We start from the raw sequence: 22,098 nt of genomic DNA on the forward strand, positions 1-22,098 counted from the left end.
AAAACTGACTCCTCCGAGCAGATGTGGGCTTCTTTGTTCAGCTTAAGCTGCCTGCACCTTGGTTCATCATACTGCGTTGTCACTGTTTGCCTGTGTTGTGATTGACTTTTCATATACGTATCACCGATGACCACAACTGGCACATGCCAGTGAGTTTCCAGTGGGTGGGCATATGGATGATGGATGGATGGATGGATGGATGGACAGATGGATGGATAGATGGATGAAGGATAGATAGATGGATGATGGATGGATAGATGGGTGGATGGACAGATGGATGGATGGATAGGTGGATGAAGGATGGATAGATGGATGATGGATTGATGGATGGATGGGTGGATGGATAGACGGACAGACTAAAGGATAGATGAACCTTCTCTTCTCATTGCCGCTTCAGCATTAGCCACAGATCCATTCTGTTCCCTATCAGATCAATCATTTCCCTAACTCAGGGCTAATATTAATAGCAATGCCTGAAACTGCTGAAGGTTTAGGCTTTAAAATACACAATCCTGGGGCGCCTGGGTGGCTCAGTAAGTTAAGCATCCAACTCCAGCTCGGGTCATGATCTCACAGTTTGTGGGTTCAAGCCCTGCGTCAGGCTCTGTGCTGACAGACTTCAGATTCTGTGTCTCCCTCTCTCTCTCTGCCCCTCCCCTGCTGGCACTTTGTCTCACTCTCAAAAATAAATAAAAACAGGGGCGCCTGGGTGGCTCAGTCGGTTAAACGTCCGACTTCGGCTCAGGTCACAATCTCGCGGTCCGTGAGTTCGAGCCCCGCGTCGGGCTCTGGGCTGATGGCTGCGACCCTGGAGCCTGTTTCCAATTCTGTGTCTCCCTCTCTCTCTGCCCCTCCCCCATTCATGCTCTGTCTCACTCTGTCTCAAAAATAAATAAAAACGTTAAAAAAAATTTTTTTAAATAAATAAATAATAAATAAATAAATAAATAAATAAATAAATAAATAAATAAATAAAAACATTTAAAAAAATTTTTTTAAATACACAATCCTGATTTATTGAACTTCGGTCCACCCGTTTCTGTTTTCTCCAGACGAATCCTAGAGCCGCAGTGATATTCTTTAAATGGGCTCCGTTCCGCTCCTTAACCAATAGTGTCTTCTTTTTGACAGGGACTGCTTCATAACTCTGCTTTTTTGCAGAAGGAAAAGGAGCTTCCGGGCTCTGGCGGATCTGAATGTAGCACCATTTTTCACAAGTTGTTTTCGCTTTAGCAACTTTACGTGGCTCTCTGTCAGTCGCCAGTCCTTACCCTCGACAGTAACTGGATTTTTTTTTAAAAATGGTCTATTTGGTTCCTTCCTGGGGTTTGACTGAGTTTTAAGTTTGTGGTGCTGAGTGGCATGTTTTAGATGTGCCCCCGGGAGCTGCTGAACTTTGCCTTCCACATCGACAAACCACGAAAGACAGAAGAACCGGGAGAGGCAAGAGTTACTGTCTGGCAAGCCCAGAGTCTGCCTCTGCCTGGAGCGGCGTTTTGGATACAACTCATTATTTGTGGAAATGGTGTGTTCCACAGGCAAAAATAGCTTTTTAAAAAAAGAACCAATCTGTACCCTCCTGAAGTCATGTCAAAATGGATGCAGGGTTTCTCATGGAAAGGAGAACCATTTTTATTATGGCCTGAAGGGTCCTCGTGTACTTGGCCTTGCCACATGAAGCCTAGTCTAGGAGGCTTTAGGGTCCAGAACAAGCGAATAGAGGCTTAATGATGAGGTAATGAGAGCAGAGGTCACGGGTGGGAAACAAGTTTTCTATTTGCAGCCACACAGCCATGGGAAAGTCTCACCCAGAGACCATCAAGTAACGAAAAAAAACCATTGAAAACGAAGAAGAATGTGGGAACTTTCCCTTACCTGATCTTAAGCACAGAGGGACACCGGACTTTAAATAATAAAATCAAACCATAGAGGTCAGCTTCATATGAGAATCAGCAAAGGGAAAGACAAAGAGGAGGGAAAAAAGAGGGAAGGGAGTAAACGGAGAAGAGGGAGCTTTTGTAATTGTTTTATTTTTTTTTTAACGTTTATTTATTTTTGAGACAAAGACATAGCGTGAATGGGGGAGGGTCAGAGAGAGGGAGACACAGAATCTGAAGCAGGCTCCAGGCTCTGAGCTGTCAGCACAGAGCCCGACGCGGGGCTTGAACTCACAGACCGCGAGATCATGACCTGAGCCGAAGTCGGCCGCTTAACCGACTGAGCCACCCAGGCGCCCCTGTAATTGTTTTAATCACTGGCCTATATTGTTACTTTCCGCAAAGACATGAAGCACAGATAGGTTGAGTAACCTGCCTAAAGTCAACACAGCTAGCTGGGAGAGGAGCCGGGATTTGAACCCCAGCAGCCAGGCTCCAGGGTCTGCCATGATGCGGGTGTGAGGGAGGGCTTGGGAAAGCTGAGTGTTCCAGCTCTGACCCCCATACTGCAGACTGACTATTTGTATCCCTTCAGGATTCATGTGTTGACAGCTGACTCCTGATGGGAGGCCGGGCCTTGGGGTGGTCAGGTCACAAGGGCAGAGCCCGCACAAATGGCCTCAGTGCCTGCAGAAAGGAGGGTCCTTCGGCCATGTCAGGACGCAGCGAGAAGGCGATTCAGATATGGAATCTTCCAGTGCCTTGATCTGGGACTTCACAGCCTCCAGAACTGTGTGAAATAAGTCTCTGTTGTGTCTAAGCCCCTCGGTCTATACACTGTTCTGTTTATAGCAGCCAGACGGGGCTGAGAGCCCACAGAGCGCCCATTCCGAGTCCCATTCCGAGTCCCCTTCCGACTCGAGCTGCCCACACTCCACTCACACCACTGGCTCTTGGTAGAGCACCTCTGAATGCCCAGCTCAGCTCATCGCCCCTCACCCAGGGATGAGCCCGGCCTAACCCTCCCAACCTATGTGACCTGGTGTCCTGTCCCCGGGGGGCCTGGTGCCCCATGTCCAATAGGAACATCCAGGCGTTCTCTGCCCACACCTGCCGTCAACACACCTGGCCTGGCACTTTGATCGGTTCACGTCCACGTTCCTGTCCTACGCCGATGGAGTCCCTGGCGGGATATAGCGAGAAGAACACATCCCGACTTGGATCTCAGCACTTAGGGTTCAGCAAAAACCAGCGCTGAGAGAACGTGTTGAAGATCAATGGAAACGCAGCTAGTCCTCAGTGGGGACGTGCACAGTGGGGTCGGAGGCCAATGCTGATCCCATCGCTGTCGAAACCTAGAAGTTTCGGCCAAGCCGGTAAACCCTGCGGGGCGAACACTCCAGCCTCAGTAGCGGCTGGATGTCTGCAGGTGGAAACGGCACACAGTGACTTCTTGACTAGATGGAGGGATGTTTCCAACCTGAACGTCTGCCTTGAGGAGACTCGACTGTATTGGGAAAATGTTGTTTTGTAGATGATACACTGTAAATCACTTCTCTGCCCGAAAAGTTCTAATCTAATCACAGGCTTTGCTTCTGGTTCGGAAGACGCGGTCAGGGAAAGGCCTGGGTTTGAGTTAAGCTGTGCTGAGGAGTGGAGTGGATACAGTGATGGAACATCCGGACCCCCCCCCCCCAGCTCCTGGGAGCGTTGGGGGCCGGTGGGATCTCAGCCGCATATCATTCAGGCATTTGCTCCTGGCTGAACAGAATTGCCCATGGTTTCATACGCTCCCAAGGGGCCCGTGTGTTCACTGCCTGCTCCTTGGAGACGGGGGATAAAAAGGCCTCTCAAGGCAGGACAGCTTTGGAGGAGCACCCCCATTCCAGAGCGGGCTGGGGTTCAGGACCAGGAGTAAAGAGAGGAAGCCTTGGTTCGTCTTGGGTACCATATTTAAGGGGGTGCCAAAGATCTCAGGAATCAGGGTGTATGCAGTTTTAATGCGCCGTTTTCCTTACATAATGCAAAAAACATCCATGATAGTTAGCAAAATTGCAAACCCAGGCTGACCTCAACAGGGCCAGGATTAGGGTGAGGAGACTAAAGTTCAGTCCTATAGATGCACGGTGAAATTCAGACTTCGTTCAAACTTTGTGCATCGTGGATTATTCTTTTTAATATTAGCTTAAAGCTATTTAAATGCTGCCTTAAAACCTTACGTATCTTGCCTGCTGAGTTTTCTGGCACCCCTTACATATTACCCCCAGGCAAGACTTCGTCACCCTGATCCCCGGCTGGGGTCTACTGGTCCCACATCAGGGTAACTGCCCCCTGCCCCCATGCTGCCTGCTTTCCTCACTCCCTGTAGGATTTATTCCTAAGCCGCACCCAGTAAGCCTCCTATATCCACACCTCACGATGTCTAGGTCGGTTTCCTGGGGAACCTTACTGAGAATGAGGAGACAGCTCGGTAGCATAGAAAGCTTATATGGTGGGCAAACCCAAGTTCGAGGCTCACCCCACAATTCACTGAAAGTGTGGTCCGAGGCAAGGCAAGCTGTTTTCCTCCAGTGCAAAATGAGAACAATGATGCCTGTCATCCATCTCATCCTGGAGCACTGTGAGGAGTACACGAGCTGATGCAGGCAAGGAATTTCGTTCCGCGTCTGGCAGATAACAGGTGTTTGGGAAACGGGACTCCCCCTCCCTGGTTTCATCCTCACCCGCCCTTAAGCAGGCTGAAGAGATCATCAACATGACCCAGTGCAACAAGACTGGAAACTTCGGCAAAGGGATGACAGCGTCTCACTGTGTGTGTGTGTGTGTGTGTGTGTGTGTGTGTGTGTGTGTGTGTGTGTGTTTGCCAAACGAGCCTGGGTGCATCCCTCTCCAGCTAAATCAACGCGCTTCATCCTTTTGGCTGCTGGTAATCTGACCCAGTGCTTCCCGGTGAGATCCTAACGTGTGAGGTCTTGCTTCTTAGTCGTCCCGAAATATCTGTGATTAGGGACCATTAGGGACTGGGGTGCCTGCCATTCTCTTTACGGCCGAGGAGGAAGTCCCCATGTGCCACTATCAGGGGCGAGACGGCATCTGTCAGCCGCCACAAATCCGCAGGCTCCTTCAGACCCAACGCCAATCTTGCGGACTTTATCTCCGTTCCCCCAAATGCCTCAGACTGTTTGCTTCTCGCTGATAGGGGAATCTGGAATCTCATTTTCTCAATGGCCAGATGATTCCTAAATAGCAAGAAACTGAGATAGGTGTTACGGAGTGTCAAGGAAATCAGGAAAACCAAACAGAGGATACAGCCCCCTCTTTGAAGGAGCTTCCAGCCTTCCAGTAGGGGAGAGAGAGTAAACAGACGTGAGACCAGCAAAATCCATAACCGTTTCCCCACATGCTGCCTGGCAGAACCCTTCAGGGGGCTCCTGTGACGCCTCCGCCCAGCTCTCCTGCACCAGCCCCTCCCTCCACCCCAGACGGAAGTCACTTCTTTCTATTTCTTTAGCCGATTGCAACACTATCACGGTAGCATATTAACGTATACAAGAACACACGCGTAAAAGCATCTTGAAATGCTATTCCCGTCTCTAGAAGCTTTACTTCAAATGTGATTGGCTACACCCACTCTTGTGCATCTTTTTCTCTCGTCCATGGTATTTGTGCAACATGGGTGCTCAGTAGATGCTGGCAAAGGAATGGTACCTCTAGGAAAGGCCAGAAACCCTGAGTGAAGAAAGGAAGAACCTGTTTCCAGGAGAGGTGAATTTTTTTTTCTGAGACGGTTTTTTTTTAATGTTTATTTATTTTGAGAGATAGTGAGCAGAGGGGGGGAAAGAGAGAGGGGTGGGGGGTAGAGACAGAATCCCAAGCAGGCTCCGCACTGTCAGTGTGCAGCTGGATGTGGGCCTTGAATCCACAGACCGTGAGATCATGACCTGAGCTGAAATCAAGAGTCACGCTTAACCGACTGAGCCACCCAGGCGCCCCTCTGAGACACCAACATGTTCCTCTGGAGTCAGAGTTACAAACCGGAGCTCTAAGGGCCACATTCAGCCTCCGTACACATTTACTGGGCTGGCAGGGCGTTGTGAGGTTTGAAATCTAAATTGCTAGCAGACCCATCCCCCAACATTTGCCATCCTTCCTTGTCTGTCCTCTAGGCCTGGGACAGATACCTGGCTCCCAGGGCCATCTGACTTCTCCTGCTCTGCAATAGCCTGTCCACAGTCGCTTCCCTGTCTGGAGGTAGACCTGTCTGGCCAAAACACCTGGAGCCTTAAGTTAACTTTTCCTTAATTTCTCAGCCCTGTCCCTAAACGTAAGTAGGGTAAACACTCCTCGTTCCGAGCCAAAACCAGAGCTGGGGAGACCAGGGAGATAGCCGTGATGGAATGCAGACCATAAAACAATGCTGGTTTGTTGGTTTGTTTGTTTTTTTCCTGTGAATCCTGACAGCCACCTTGCGATGAGTTCTTTATCCCCATTTTACAGATGAACAAGCTGAGGCTCACAGAGGCTATACACTTGCCCAAAGCTACAAAGCTGGGAAGTAGCAGAGACACGTTTCAGAGCCACATCTGCATGGAGCCCCCACCCCTAATCTTATCCCACTTGGAGCTGCCAGGGAGAGAGGCAGCCCCAGGGCAATGGGGCAGCCTCCATTAACAAGGGCAGAGCTGGAGAGGAGGGCGACGCGTGTTCTGAGCAGCACGGGGCTTTGCATGCAAGTAATTCCTGTTTATCTGCAGTAAGGCAGGCCCGTCATGTGCAGATAATCCAAAAATAGTTTCTAATTTTTCTTGGGATAAATATAAATTTTTTTTGGCAACAGACACCCCCTTCAAAGCGTGTTTTGATTAGAGTTACACGAAAAGGGGTTCTTATTCTCTGAGGATTTGCCAACTCACGGGCGAAAGGGAATTGAGAAGCATGCCGGCCGCTTTCTCTCCTGCCCACCAGCAAGTCTGTGGACGAGCCGCACAGCTGTCCAGCAAAGGCCACCGGGTGGAAGGAGGTCATGGGGGCTGCGGCTGAGTGTCTGCCACTCTTGAACAGGAAACCCAACTCGACCTTCCTCACTTTGCAGACGTTTCTTAGGAAACAAAGATCTGGTTGAGAAGCATCTTGGCCAAGGTCACAAGGCAAGTTTGCACAGAATTGGAACTTAGAATGTAGAGCCCTTGGCTTTTCAGTACTAGCTCTCCTCCCTCATCCTAACGTTGGACTGCTCCAGAGTGAGGAATGACCAGGAATTGGGGTAAAGAGGTGTCTGTCTGCATACGGTTCAAAGTATGGGCCCAAAATAGGAGGGGCAGAAAATGACGGGTGGGCAATGCTCTGTTCTAGACCCGGAAACCAGACTCCCTTGAATACCCTACTTCTGAAAAATAATGAGCCACTTGGAGGCAACAGTGAGGCAGTTTCAGTAGTGTGGACAGGGCTGAAACTTGGAGTCCAACAGACCTATCTGATTTGGGGCACATAACCTATCCTGGCTTTCCCTCAACTACAGAAGTCAGTTACCATGAGAACTCCCAGGAGTGCCTGGTGGTCTTGAGGGTTCATCTAGCCCCTTGTGGGTGCATCTGGCTTCTGTCAAGTGATTTATTGATTAAATTTAGTGATTTACTGGTGGGTCACTTTTCCTTCATCCAAACATCTCCAGGAGATGAAAGGGAAGTTAATAAATTGTCACACAAAAGAAAAACAATATGTATCCTCTCTGTCCCTCAGACTCAAAACCCATGCTCTTCTGTGCCACCATTAGATGGTGATGGCAGAAGTGGTGACAGAGCTGGACAGGGGACATGGGGAGAGGAAGGAGCAGGAAGTGAAGCCACCCTCAACCATTGTTTTCTGAGTTCACATGCTCTAGTAGACCAACGTTGACCAAAGTCATCCAAGGCAAACAGGAGGACCATTGTAACTGGAAGTGTTAAGCCAATGGGTGCCATGTTTCTGTCTCCACGATGGGATCTGAGAAAGCCAGGAGTTGACCATCAACATAGTCTTAACTCTCAATTACTTGATCTAAGTTGATCCTCAGGAATAACTCAGGAACTGGTCAGAAAGGATTCAGTAATCCCATTTGGCAGATAAGCAAATTGACATTCAAAGAAGTTAAATGATTTCTCCAAGGAAACAGGGCATGTATGATAGAACTGCTGTTCTAACCTGTGGTGGACGGGAAGGGGCTGTTCACTCACCTCATAACTGCTTGAGGACAGTCTGTCTCTCATTTATCTTTGTGTCCTCAGTGCTTAACGGACAATAGGCAAGCATTTGTTGAGGGAATGGGTTTCCTATATATCATGCTACTATGCGTATATTTGAAGAATCCACTATAACGAATCCCCACGCCTTGTCATCTCAGTAGCGGAAAATCTCTGTGTCTAGAAACTGAGCCAAGGATAAGTCAGTGTGACAAGTCTTTTTTTAGCCATATTAAAGAGGTTGAGTACAAATGTTCTTACCTAATCATAATTCCTCAATCATTTACAAAGTTATTATTTGCCCACTTTCTAAATATAATCAAGAGGCCTGAATTCTCTAATTTCCTATGAGAAATGGAAGTAACATAGCATCACCCGATGACATAATTTCGATGTATTTAGGTACAACAGAATGAGAAGCTGAGTGAACAGGGCATGTCTTTGTAATTAACATTGCCAACTTTGGGGTTTTATCTGGAGCCCTCCAGTTTCGTATTCCTGTAAAATATCCTATTTTGGAAAAAGGAAGTTCCCTTCAGGGGAGAAAAAAAAGTCCTGTGTTTCTTATTTCAAGATAACTCTGCCCTCCAACATCTCTGAACCCATCGCCTCTGGTCTTTGGCTTGCATTCTTGCCTATGTATGATGCGTCCCCCTGTCTATTCACTTTCTTGCCAGACCGTCTATGTAGACAAGAACTCTAAAGCCAAGTGTAGGAAGACAAGAGGAGGGGAGATGTCAGTAGTTTCGCGCTATGAAGGAGCATTGACCTGACCCCTGAGTCTGAACTCTTTGAAATCACCCACTCAACATGGAAGCTGATAAGTAGGAAGCAGCTGCGTGCCATGATTCTGTGCCATTCTGTTAGGTTTTAGAGGTGACATTCCAGTGAGGAAGAAGGCAGGGGGGAATAGGAGATAGTATAGATTATCAGAGGGAGTGTCTGAGTTTGCTGGGGCTGTTACAACAAAATACGACAGGCCAGGGGGCTGAAACAACAGACATTTACTCTCTCACAGTTCTGGACACCAGAAGTCTAAGATTCAGGTGGCCACAGGGTTGGTTTCTTCGGAGGCCTCTCTCCTTGGCTTGTAGGTGGCCACCTTCTCCCTGTGTCTCCAGTTGGTCTTCCTTTTGTGCATATATGCCCCTGGTGTCTCTCTGCATGTCCTAATCTCTTCTTTTTATACATACATTTTTTCTTTAATTTTAGATAGCACACATGCACAAGTAGGGAAGGGGGCAGAAGGAGAGAGAGAGAGAGAGAGAGAGAGAGAGAGAGAGAGAGAGAGAGAGAGAGAGAGAGAACATCTTAAGCAAGCTCCACACTCAGCACAGATCCTGATGGAGGGCTTGATCCCATGACCCTAGGATCATGACCTGAGCCAAAATCAAGAGTCAGATGCTCAACCAACTGAACCACCCAGGTGCCCCCTAACCTTCTCTTGTTTTTTTTTTTAATTTTTTAATGTTTATTTTTGAGACAGACAGACAGACAGAGTCGAGGGAAGGGCAAAGAGAGAGGGAGACACAGAACCCGAAGCAGGCTCCAGGCTCTGAGTGGTCAGCACAGAGGCCAACATGGGGCTCAAAACCACAAACTGTGAGTTCATGACCTGAGCCGAAGTCAGACGCTCAACCTACTGGGCCACCCAGCTGCCCCCTAACCTCCTGTTCTTATAAGGACACCAGCTTGTTGGATTAGGGCCCACTACATCAACCTTGTTTGATGTAATCACCTTCTCCAAAGACCATCACATTCTGAAGTACTGAGAGTTAGGCTTTAACATATGAATCTTGAGAGAATACAGTTTAGCCCATAACAGGGGGATGTGTACATACACCAAAGTCAGGCTTCATCTTCAATTTTTTCAAGACAGATTTAGACATTGGACCCAGGAAAACGAAAAACAAAATATATTTTCTAAGAGCATTGTACACTGGTAAATGTTTAACAACTGTAGGTCAGGCAAAGGGGAAGCCACGATTTGTAGTGTTTGTCAATTTCTGTGGTGTGACCATCCCCACCTCCATATATTTCAAGTTAGCACTGTGGTGTCACTGAACACAGGGCTGGGAAGCGATTCAAACAGGCAAATCTCACCAACACACCTGTTAATAATGGGAAGGGGAAGTGATGCTGTGTTGTCCTGGCCAGCTTCCTTCTTGCCATAGTTGTGTCTGGCTCAAAGTCCTTCCTTACTCCCTATAAGCTACTGGTTCTCTAATTTGGCAAACTGGAGATCTATACATCTAAACATTTCCCGTTTCCCTTCATCTGGACCTGCAACATTTTAGTATCGATACACAAAATCCTTGATAGAACCCATCTCAACTCTCACTACTGGACAAACCATCTCTTAGAATGATCATGGGGGAAAGGTGGCAGATGTAAGAAAATGTTCAACAATCTCCAAAAAGGGAATTGAACTGATAAATCAAAGGAAATGCCCCTCTTTTCAGTAACAGTTACTGAAATAATCATAGGCAACCTAATCTCTAAGGTGTATTTTCAGTACTCTTTAGAGGATTTTACATTTATGAGGCTAGTCCTGAAAAGGAAGCAATCTGATGTTAGAAAATACTTACTGGCAATTAAAAAATGATAAATGCATTTTAAAGTAAAATATATGCCGTGCAGAGCAAATTAATGTAATTATAGTACAAGTTCCAAAAGCTTCCCCATAACTTGGAGAATAGGAGAGAAACATGATAAAGTGTTAAAAAGATGACAAGCATGGGAGGAATGACCCAGAAGCTCCAGTATTTCTGTGGAACAAGAATTCCAGAGAGATCAGAATGTTCAAAAGATTAATACTGAAAAGAAATAAAAGAAAAAAATTATTCCTGAACTACAAAAAAAGACACTAGTCTTTTTACCAAGTTTCACATCTAATGAATGGAGACACACATCAAGACATAACTTCTTTGTATTTTTTTTAATCGAACTAGTGGGGAGAAAATCCCATGAGCACTCAGATACTATTTAAAAACTACCCACAAAAGAAAAAAAGTCAATTCTACATCAAACTTCTCCTTTACAACATCAAAAACTAGAGGTCAAGTTTACAGCTTTTGGATGAGAAAATATAGTGACAGAAATGTTCTTCAACATTCAGGCTTTAAAACTATACCAGTGCACCCATCCCTGCAAAGTAGACCAGAGAAAAACAAATAAATAAAATAGAGATAATGCAAGATTGAAGAAGGCAATATACAAATAAGTGGTGGTAATAAAAACAGTAATATTTAGACTACAGTTTCATAGTTTTTGTTAAAGTGATTTTGAAACCGAGTGCAAATATAAGAACAATTCTTGCCAAAAATACTGTATCATGGAAAAGTAAATAAAGCATAATTATCTTCCACTGGATTTAATATTCCTGGTCATTTTAACAAAAGCTAGAAGAGGGAGAGTAGCAGAGGCTAATTTATAATCTAGTTTGAATCAGAGAGGGGTTCCCAGGAGCACCATTTATCTAAGTTCTTGCAGAATGTCTAGGTGATAAAAAGGAGAAGATTGTTCTTAACATAGGGAACATGTAAATGGAAGTCCAGGACATTAACAGAGAAATACATGTTCAATTGCTTTTTTAAAGAGAGAAGGTAGTAATAAAAGGCTAAGATATAAAATTTGAAAATCACTATAGGAAAGAAAAACATAGAAAATTATGGGGCACGTGGGTGGCTCAGTCTGACTTCAGCTAAGGTCGTGATCTCACAGCTCATGAGTTTGAGCCCCACATCGGGATCTGTGCTGACAGCTCAGAGCATAGAACCTGCTTCAGATTCTGTCTCCCTCTCTCTCCCTGCCCCTCCCCTGCTCATTCTCTCTCTCCCTCTCTCTCTCTCTCTCTCTCTCTCTCTCTCTCTCAAAAATAAACATTAAAAAAAATTTTTTAGTTTTGAGATGAATGCTTTTTTATTATTTTTTTAGATTTTTTAAATTTTATTTTTTTAATTTACATTCAAGTTATCATATAGTGCATACAAAATTTTTTAAAGAGAAAATCATTATGGAATCATAGAGAAGCAGAAAACATAAAACAAGATGAAAGAAGTAATGTTCACAAATAATTTATCACAATAAATATTAATGGGTTAAACTTCCCCCGTTAACAAAGACTCTGAAATGGAATCAGATTGAAAATCCAGATTGTATATGTTTATTAGATAAGTACCTAAAACAGCATGGCATGAAAAGGTTAAAATAAAAAGATGTACAAAGTGGTAACTTGCAGGAGAAAACAGAAAACACAGGGATAGTAACACTAACATTAAAGAATTCAAGGCAAGAAGTATTTAATGGCACGAAGTTGTGTATCTATCTGTTGCTGTTTCCTTGGTATAAAATGGGGAAAGTAATAAGATAATAAGAAAGTAATGGAGAATATTATAAGTCCCATAAGAATACTAAGTGAGATGTTGCTTAAAAGTATTTAGAACAATTCTGCCTGGCACATAGAAAGAGTTAAATAAATGATGGTGTAGAACTTAAGAGACATCGTTAACCAGTGTCTTCAAAATTCCCTCATCCACACCTTTGCTCTCTCTACAACCCTACTATAGTCTGTCATTATACTTCTGCTGGATTACAGAAATAATCCCCTAACTGCCCTCCCTGTCTCCAGTCCCACACACTTCAGTCCACCCTGCACAGATTAATCCTCTTAGAACACTATTTTTAGTATGTCACTCTTTGGCTCTAAGGTTATACCCAAGAAGAAATCCAAACTTTCCAGCCTGTTATTCCAAGCTCTCTACAATCCTCCATGATCCTACCTTTATTTACAGGCTCATGTTGTATATTTTCCATATGAACTCTCTGGGAACATTCACCTTTCCAATAGCCCCGAAACATATTTTAATCACTTCTGTCTCTGCGTCTTTCTTTGTTCACACTTGAAAGCTCCTTACAGTTATCTCCAGGTTGGCCTTCTCTTCTGCCAACCAACCCCAGTCCCAGTCTCTCTCTAAAGGAGGAGTCTAGCCTGTTCCACAAAGAAACTTTCCTCTTCCGATGACTCAAGAAATTCGGTCCTATATTCTACCACTTAAATAAATCCTCCCTTCGATCCTTCCTTACCATAAATCATCAAATTTAAGACTACTGATTATATGATAAATCATTATTGTATGCACAAGAAAGAAAAACAATGTGCCAATTACCATGTGACAGTCCATTGATTTTTAAGAGGCATTACTTCTTTGGTGATAGTGCAAAATGGGAAAATGTGCATCTTAGGCTGAGTAAAATATGGTAGGTGTTTCATTCATTCATTCAATAAATATTTTCTTATTGCCTACCGTATGCTTAGCATTGTACAGATGGTGTCGCCAAACAGTACCTCACAAGGCACGTACGTTCAAGTTTATACTCTTTGCACACGTCTTTTACCACCCCCTGCTCCCCAAAAAGTCCCAGGCCAAGCAAATGAACACAGAGGATTATTGCTGTGCGTTATTTGCACTGCTTTATAAAATTACTGACTTCCCAGTTATTTTGAATAACAGATCAGCAGATCCCTGTCTCCTGTTGATTTCAGATTTCTGGATTTTACTGCTTTAGAACCCACCCTGGAATCCATGATGGCCACCAGGCGGGGGGCGGGGGGCGGGGTGGTGGTGGTGAGAGCAGACATCCAAGGATTCTGGAGAGATTGCAGGATATCACTCTGGGACGCTCCTACTCTTGGAGCATATTCCTTGGAGAGTTGAGTGGGGAAGAGGGCCGCCTGGCAGCCGACAGTCCTCATTCAATCAATCCGCAAACTTGTAAAGAGATTTATAATGTGTGAGGCTCAGCGTGAGACATACATTAGAGCACGTGCAAAGAGGGGTATGTTCTGAAATGAATACAGTGCTCTCTCAAATAAAGCCAGTCCTTTAGGGGACTTCTATACTTTCAGTTCTGTCTCATTTTCTTTTTTGATGTTCATTACCACCCAGTGAAATAGCCAGGCCGCATCTCACTAGTCCCATTTTACAGTGATGAAAGTGAGGCCCAGAGAGGCTCAGAGAACTGCCCAAACTCAAGTGGCTGAAAAGGTTTCCCAAATTGTAATTCACAAATGACAGCTCTTGACTGTAAATCTAATGCTCTTTGCCAGATTATACATGTAGAGAGTTAGGGATACCAATGGGGTGAGTGGATTTTCAGATAATTCCACAAGTCCTGATGGTATTCCAGAAACATCACCCCCATCCCCTGCCAACAAACACAAAAATCAAAGAACCATGCCAAAGAGTACCGACTGAATTGAACGTCTGAAGGTCCAAATATGAATGACGCATAGAAGGTCTGTGCAAACCAAATTAGCAATGGAAGGTGACAGGAAAATTTCAAATGTCCCCATGTTCTGTTTAACCCTCTGCTCTTGTCTGTGGCTTGGTCCTGACCGAAGAGCTCCAGATGGAATGGACAGTGTCTGGGGCCAGGCTTTGGGGTGTGCTTTGACGGTAAGTTGGCATCTCTCCAGGCTGGGCCTTGACCATGTCCTCCCCCACCGTGATCCTGGCCCACGTTGGCTGGCTGAATTATTTAAATATTGTCCATTACTAGTTAATAGACACAACATATTGAAAGTTTTACAATCAAATATTTATGCTGCTAGAAAACATTTTACATTATCTTTAAACAGCCATGTCATCTATTTATTTTCATTCTGTGATCTTTCTGTTTTGTATCAGAATTGGAGAATTTAGCCTATTTACGCCGAAGTAAATATTATGATGAAAACATTGGATAGCTCAAAAGTAGACTTTAGTAAAGTGCAGAAGTATTTTTTGTTAGGGTCAATTGCGCAACATCTCTTGCATGGAAATACATTAAGAAATTTCCTTGGGATGCTTGAAACATGGAGATTAATATTTCATGGCTAGACATTGCCTCAACCTGCCTTTGGTCCCCCTTAATGGAGCATCCTGACCCTTCTAGCCATTCATCCCTTTTCCGACCTGGAGAGAAATGCTTCTAGGGCACAGAGAGGGCATTTGCACGTGACTCTGGTCAAGGAAGTACATTTCATACCTAATCTTGGGCTGCAAGTAAGCGTTATTACCTCTAAAGTTACCATGGTCTGAAGCCATCTGTTTGGGAATCAAAGGCCACACACCCCTCAGCTTGGCCTCCTCTCTTTCTGCCAGATGCTCCTACCTTCTGAATGCTTCTCCCTAACTCTGTCCTGATTTGCTGCTTTATTAGGCCTCCAAAGCTAGTGACCCATGTTTCAGAGCCAACTTACCTCTGCCCCTAGAGAGGGACCAGCCAGTAAATTCTTCCCATCACTGAGTCAGAAAAAAGACCTTCCTTGAATATCAAGTGGTGTGTGTGTGTGTGTGTGTGTGTGTTTTCCATGTCATTTTCAAAGAACACTCTCAAAGGCACAAGAAAGGTGCCAGACCATCAAAGGGCCAGAAAGCACCAACTTTATGATGAGCCTTGACTCCCCGTGTCTGACTTCTGGCATTCAAGAGCGAATTTCAGCCCCTAAATTGGCCCTTTCGGACCCTACTCCTTGAGTGTCACTTCTTCACCCATATCTGATTTCTCAAGCTCAGGCTGAACTCCCAGTCAGAGTGATAGCTGTCTCACACCTCACTTTGGAGTCTCAGTTACCTGCAGACTTTCCAGGAGCCTCACCAGACTTGAAGAGGGTGTAGGGAGAATGAGGCCCATGTCAGAATCTATGCCACATTCCCAGAAGCCTTCTAGCCTCCTTGCATGTCAGCTCCTTCCCCTAAAGAAAGAAGGAAGCTGTATAGGTCTTAGGATTGCTACATGAGGAATAGATAAGAATTTATATGTCCATGTATGTATTACGTGTAAAGTGCCTCATGCTATGTTTGGTCCAGAGTGCATACTCATCAATTAAGTAGCGGTAAGTATGACCATTACTGTTTGTGCGCAGATGCCCTGATTTCCTCAAAGACCTCTCAGGTCTTGATTTCCCTTGTTGCTCTCCCATGTGAATATGGTTTTCCCCCAGTCAGTGTCTGAACATCAGCTCTCAATCATGCTTCCTAACTACAAGAAGTCACAGGAAATAGGATGTGTCAAAGAACAAGACAATAGAGAAACACAGGGGGAAATGAAGGGTAGAAAATCCATGCTTTAGAGGAAATTACTCATTGTGTTAAGAATACATACATACCCAGCAGGGGTGCCTGGGTGGCTCAGTCAGTTAGCATCAGACTCATGATTTCAGCTCAGGTCATGATCTCACAGTTCATGAGTTCAAGCCCTGCATCAGGCTCTGTGCTGACAGCTTGAAGCCTGCTTGAGATTCTCTCTCTCTCTGTCTCTCTCCCCCCCACCTCTGCTCCTCACACACTCTCGTGTGTGTGCTCTCTCTCTCTCTTAAAAAAAAAATTTTATACCCAGCAAATATACAGTAAAAGAAGAGGAGCACCTTTCTACAGATAAGACAGGATACAAATAAGACAGGAACTCAAGAACTGGTAAGGGCAGACCTGTGCCACAGAAACCCTGTTTCAAGTCCCCATGTGAGGACCCAGAGAAGGTCCATTTCCAGGGATCTCAGCTTCCTTGTCTGTAGAATGAGACATTCCATCCAGATTCATTCAACAAATACTTAGCAACCATTTATGGAGTGTGTTCTAGGCACTGGGGTTCCTCTGGGGGCACGGGAGAGATAAGATTCTTGCTCACATTCCCGTAGTGGAGACCAAAAAAAAACAAAAAAAGACCACTAAATAAGATCATTTCGGTAAATGGTAAGAGACAAAGAAAACAGAACCGAGAAATTCATAGAGTGTGTTTGGAAGGAGTGGGCTACTTCAAAAGGTCAGAGAAAGCCTTTCTGTGAAACTGATACTCCCGTGAATGGAGCCCAGGCATGCACAGCTCAGGTGGGAGGGGGCTCCAGGCAGTGAAGACAGCCGGTGAGTGTGGGTGGGTGTGGAAAGGAGGGCAGTCCTGTGTAATTGAAGGACAGTCAACTGAGCGAGCCTGGGGTGAAGTTGGGGGGTAGGCAGGTACCAGACTTTGGGGGACCTGAAAGCTAGCCATGTGCAGAAGGCACGTGAAAATCTGGCGAATGAAGAAGACTTCAATCAAAGGCATATTTACAACGATGTGGGTGTGGTAGAGGAACCACAAAGCACAGAAAATACCCGAAGGGAAAGGAATGCAGGACACTTTGACCACCTCCAGTGCTGGGGGCAGAGTGGGGAGCAGTTCCCAGGACCCAAGGGAGGCAGCTGAATGAAAAACACCTCCTAGAAAGAGCTGTGGCCTTCATTCGATGGATGCTGCTGGGGTCAGGGGGACCCTGGGAAACCAGTACCCTGACCACGCTCTCCCACCTCCCTCCTACCCATACCCAAGCTCCCCATTGGCTGAACATGCCTGCAAGTGGGGGGCAAAGGAGCCTATTAATGCTGGCCATATTGGTGCACCTGCCTCAAAGCCTCCAGAGTCAAGGGTGGGACAGGAAGAAGGTGTTAAGATCCAGAGAGGAGAGAGAAGAAGCCATCAGAAGACATCCAGAATAGCCACAAGAAGGTGTTTGGTTTTATGCTGAGGGCATCAGGAAGCCGCTGGAGAGTTCTGAGCAAGGGAGCACTCTAAATGGATTTATAGTAAAATGAACACCCTGACTTCCATGTAGAGAGCAGACTTTTAAAGGGGCAAGAGTGGAAGTTGGGGAGACTCTGTAGGAGGTTATTAACACCGTCTAAGCAAGAAATGCGTGTTGGTATGACCACGCATGATGGTTGAAGATAAAGAAAAAGGAATGGATTTATGATAGACATTGGAAAAAACTTTCTAGAACAACAATTTCCATCATTGGCAAGAGCTAAAGGTGATCCTTCTACAAACCTAATGGGCAATAAAAACGTACGTATATTGTCACTGCTCTGGATTCAGCACCAGTGGCAACTAATGTTGCTTTTACAGTGCAAAGTGCATTAAGATCAACTTACCCACCCTCTGCTGTTTTTATATATAAGAAGGAGAGAGAAAATAAGGAATTTTCCAAGCCTGGCATGTAGAAAAAAATGATTTGTCTAGTCGACCTGATAAATAACAAATAGTAAAGTCTTCTAGTTTTATGGTTGACGTTATCATAAAGAACATGCTGTACTTATTATCTGGCTAAAGGGGGTTCATGCTGTATGCTGTTGAAGTGAGTTATAATCTTTAATAAACAAATGTCAGAAATTTTTAAATTCCACAGTCATGAATGCCTTGCAGAATGGTTGTCTTATTTTTCCTGTCTCTCTCTTTGGTGACTCTTCCATCAGACGTTAGAAATGCCTTTGCTGTGTTCCCTGATGTGGTATCGCTTCCAGCTAAAGATCTGAGGGCTATTTCTAACAATCCATGAACATCCCTTCAAGGATCAGGCCACCCCAGTGATGAGCAGCTTAAAGGCTGGTGTCATAATACGAATCCCAAGCCTCTAATTCACTCCTGGGAAGTCCCAGTGTCCCATAAATAAATCTGAGGAGGCTATTAAAATCATATCCTTATGTAAGATAGGCCTAGCATGGAAGGTGATCAGAGACCGAAGAACATTGTGGAAGGTTTGTTTGATCATTCTGCACACATTAGGATTGCTGAGGAAAATGATCATCTTTGCAAAATGTACATATACAGATCACAACTCCTAGTATCGTAAAAAAATAAAGATTGTGGAGCTCCTGGGTGACTCAGTTGGTGGAGGGTATGACTTCAGCTCAGGTCATGATCTCGCAGTCCATGGGTTTGAGCCCCATGTTGGGCTCTGTGCTGACGGCTCAGAGCCTGGAGCCTGCTGTGGATTCTGTGTCTCCCTCTCTCTCTCTCTGTGTCTCCCCTGCTCATAGTCTGTCTCTCGAAAGAAAGAAAAGAAAAGAAAAGAAAAGAAAAGAAAAGAAAAGAAAGAAAGAAAGAAAGAAAGAAAGAAAGAAAGAAAGAAAGAAAGAAAGAAAAAGAAAACATTTTTTAAAAATTTTAGATAAAAGATGTATATGTGAGTACCTCTGACATGACTGAGGTCAAATAACAGCCCTGTCACTTACCCAGCTGGATGATTTTGGTCGAACTGCTTTACTTCTCTAAGCAAGGCTACCCATCTAGGAGGCACAGGGTCTTTGGGGGAAATATTTTGTGTGTCGGGAGGATCCTGTCAATGTAAATAACTTGAGTCCCTCAACATCAGCATGTCAGCATGATTCTGGCAGCCTATTAACACTTACCAGTCGGGAGAAGTGATCAGCTCACCAGGCTGTCCTGCCAAAATCAGGGCTGGTCACAGGGCCAAGGACAACTCATTAAGCTCCAGTGCTGAAGCTCATTTGGACATCTGGTCAACCCCACCACGCACTGGAAGGTTAGAGAACACCTCAGGAAGAGAAGCGGAGACCAGGAAGGGGGCCCACCCAGTCTGACTTGGGCGCAGAGCTCTTAGCCCAGGTGGCACTGTTGACCTCTATAGCTCCTTGGAACCGCAAGAAGACTTAGAAAATTTCAAGGGAGTTACTCCAAAGCAAAGCACATCCCTGATATGTGGCATCCGGGATAGAGCCCCTCGTCTAAGGATGGCACTCTTTCTGAATTTCAGTTTCCCTGTCTCTAAAATGGGCATAAAAATGTTACCTACTTCCCAAAGTTATTGTGTGTGTTAAATGAGATAACAAAACCATCCACTTGATGGTAGCTAATGTTGTCACGGACTCGTATGTACATATAAATACACTACATAAATATGCATGTTATAGCCCAGATTCAGCAAACTTTTTCATGATAGGTTATGTCTATCAGCATTTAACACGTGGCTCTGTTTTCTGGCAGGTGCAGTGGTGTGTCTGTCTTCAAAACTGCCAATCAGCAAACCCAAATACAGCAGCAACAGCAAAAAAAAAAAAGGAGACACAAACCCTTTAGAAACATTCGTTCTAGCTTCTTTCTCAAAGCTCTACTCAAGTAGGTATCAGTCTACAGGGTCTGTTTCTCCTTTTCCAACAGGGCAAAAACAAAACTTGCAAAGTCTAAATACCTTAACACTGAAAACCTCTTGTTTCTATGATTAGAATTAACTCAAGCATGGATCATTCCACATTGATACTGCCAGTGGAATCTTTAGAAGAACCTCAGATGCGAGCCAATGCAAACCTGTGAGTTGGGGTTTGCTCCCCACCTGTAGTACCACATCCAGCCTGGAGGCACTGAGTTCTTTCGAGGAAAGTCTGGTCTCCTGTCACTGGGGGCTGTTTCAAGGATGTTGACCCTGCCCCTCCTTTGGAATCGCTCTGGCTATTTCTACGACAGAAAATAATTCTCTCCCAAAGGATCACCATTCACAGATGCTAATAGGTAGCATTGGTAGGGCTCTTTAAAATACATGATGTGCTTCTCGGGGCGCCTGGGTGGCTCAGTCTGTTAAGTGACCGACTTAGGCTCAGGTCATGATCTTGTGGTTCATGAGTTCAAGCCCCACGTCAGGCTCTGTGCTGACAGCTCAGAGCCTGGAACCTGCTTCGGATCCTGTGTCTCCCTCTCTCTCTGCTCCTCCCCCACTCATGCTTTGTCTCTCTCTCTCTCAAAAAAAAAAATACATAAATAAAATATATGATGTGCTTCTCTGCACTTTAGCCTTGCCTGGGTTGGTTGATGCCTACGCAACATTGTTATCACCACCACCATTATGGTCACCATCATAGCTCTCCTTTTTTGGGAGCCTCCCATGTGCCGGGCTTTGTCCTGAGAACGTTATATGTATTTATCTGTTGAATCCTCCTCCTAACTTTACAACCTAGGTATCCTCATCTTCCAGACAAGGAAACTGAGACATAAAGAACAGAGCCCAAGGTCACACAGGTAGGAAAAGGTAGAGCCAAGGAATGACACTCAGGCATCTGACTCCAGAACCCACGTCCTTTGCCTTAAATAGCCGCCATGCTGCTACTACCCCTGAACACAAGAGGAAGAATTTCACTGCCAATGGCTCCATGTTTCCATAAACTTCTTTCCAAATTCAACCCCTCAGCCGACGTGTAAACTTTATTGAATCTTTTAGGATTCTCCTTTGGTGGCTTTTAACACATTTTCTGCCAAGCACACTAAAAGATACTCCAGCCCCATGTCTGGAAAGCCTGAGACACAGTTACCATTGTTTCGCTTTAGGTGATAATATAACAAAACCCTGGTTTTGTGTATATGCCGGTGAGCGTGAGGTAGTTGTGGTTTTTTTTTTAATTTTTTTAACGTTTTTATTTATTTTTGAGAGAGAAAGAACATGAGCAAGGGAGGGGCAGAGAGAAAGGGAGACACAGAATCCACAGCAAGCTCCAGGCTCTGAGCTGTCATCACAGAGCCCAACACGGGGCTCAAACTCGTGAGCCATGAGATCATGACCTGAGCCGAAGTCGACGCTTGACCGACTGAGCCACCCAGGCACAAACTACCCCCCCCCTTTCTTTTTAATGGAATGGATCAGTACCAAGGTCAGTTGGTAATAAAGAATTTTCCAGAAGAAAAACAGGAATTGGCAATGCACTGTAAGAAAATACGGCATGAGCCAGGAAGCAACATAGAGATGTTTACATTTTCCCTGACATGAATACTGACCACCCAGGGGAATTAAAAAAACAAACAAACAAACACCTGTCAAAGTCAGGGCATGGTAGACCCAGAGAGAGAATCAGAAGCAGGTCTCTGAGTCAACTGTCAAAGCAGAGGCGGCATAAGCCCCTGAAAAGAGCAGTCACACCGAAGCCTGGAGCCCCCCCCACCAAGTCCTAGTCCTAGCTTCGCCTCTACCTGGAGTGTTAACCTCTGGTGAATCAGGGGTCCCTGTCTTCCAAGTCAGGTCGTCCAGCTGCCACTGTCTTCAACGCCTCACAGGATTGCTATGAGCATCACAAAGCGAAATACACACCAAGGAGCTTCAAAACAGATAAGAGTACCTATGAATGGAAGCATGCGAATAGTGCAGTTGTAAAACAGAAAAATCTTAGTGGGGAGGGGTGGCAAAGAAGTGGAGCACAGAGGACTTT

The 22,098-nt window shown here is 45.1% G+C and overlaps 1 long non-coding RNA gene across 2 annotated transcripts in view; it reads left to right on the forward strand.

Annotated features, from left to right (window-relative positions):
• LOC131497048 (uncharacterized) overlaps positions 1-21,281 on the forward strand; it is an 89,312-nt gene extending 68,031 nt beyond the window's left edge. The window contains exons 3-4 of one of the 2 annotated variants that reach the window (XR_009254737.1): positions 19,895-20,026; positions 20,134-21,281. This is a non-coding gene — a long non-coding RNA (uncharacterized LOC131497048). Of the gene's footprint in view, positions 1-19,894 lie in introns of both variants that reach the window. The other variant, XR_009254736.1, reaches the window with a different exon arrangement.
• Positions 21,282-22,098: the final 817 nt, after the last annotated feature.

Source organism: Neofelis nebulosa, chromosome 16 (assembly GCF_028018385.1).
Source record: "Neofelis nebulosa isolate mNeoNeb1 chromosome 16, mNeoNeb1.pri, whole genome shotgun sequence".
Taxonomy (NCBI): domain Eukaryota; kingdom Metazoa; phylum Chordata; class Mammalia; order Carnivora; family Felidae; genus Neofelis; species Neofelis nebulosa.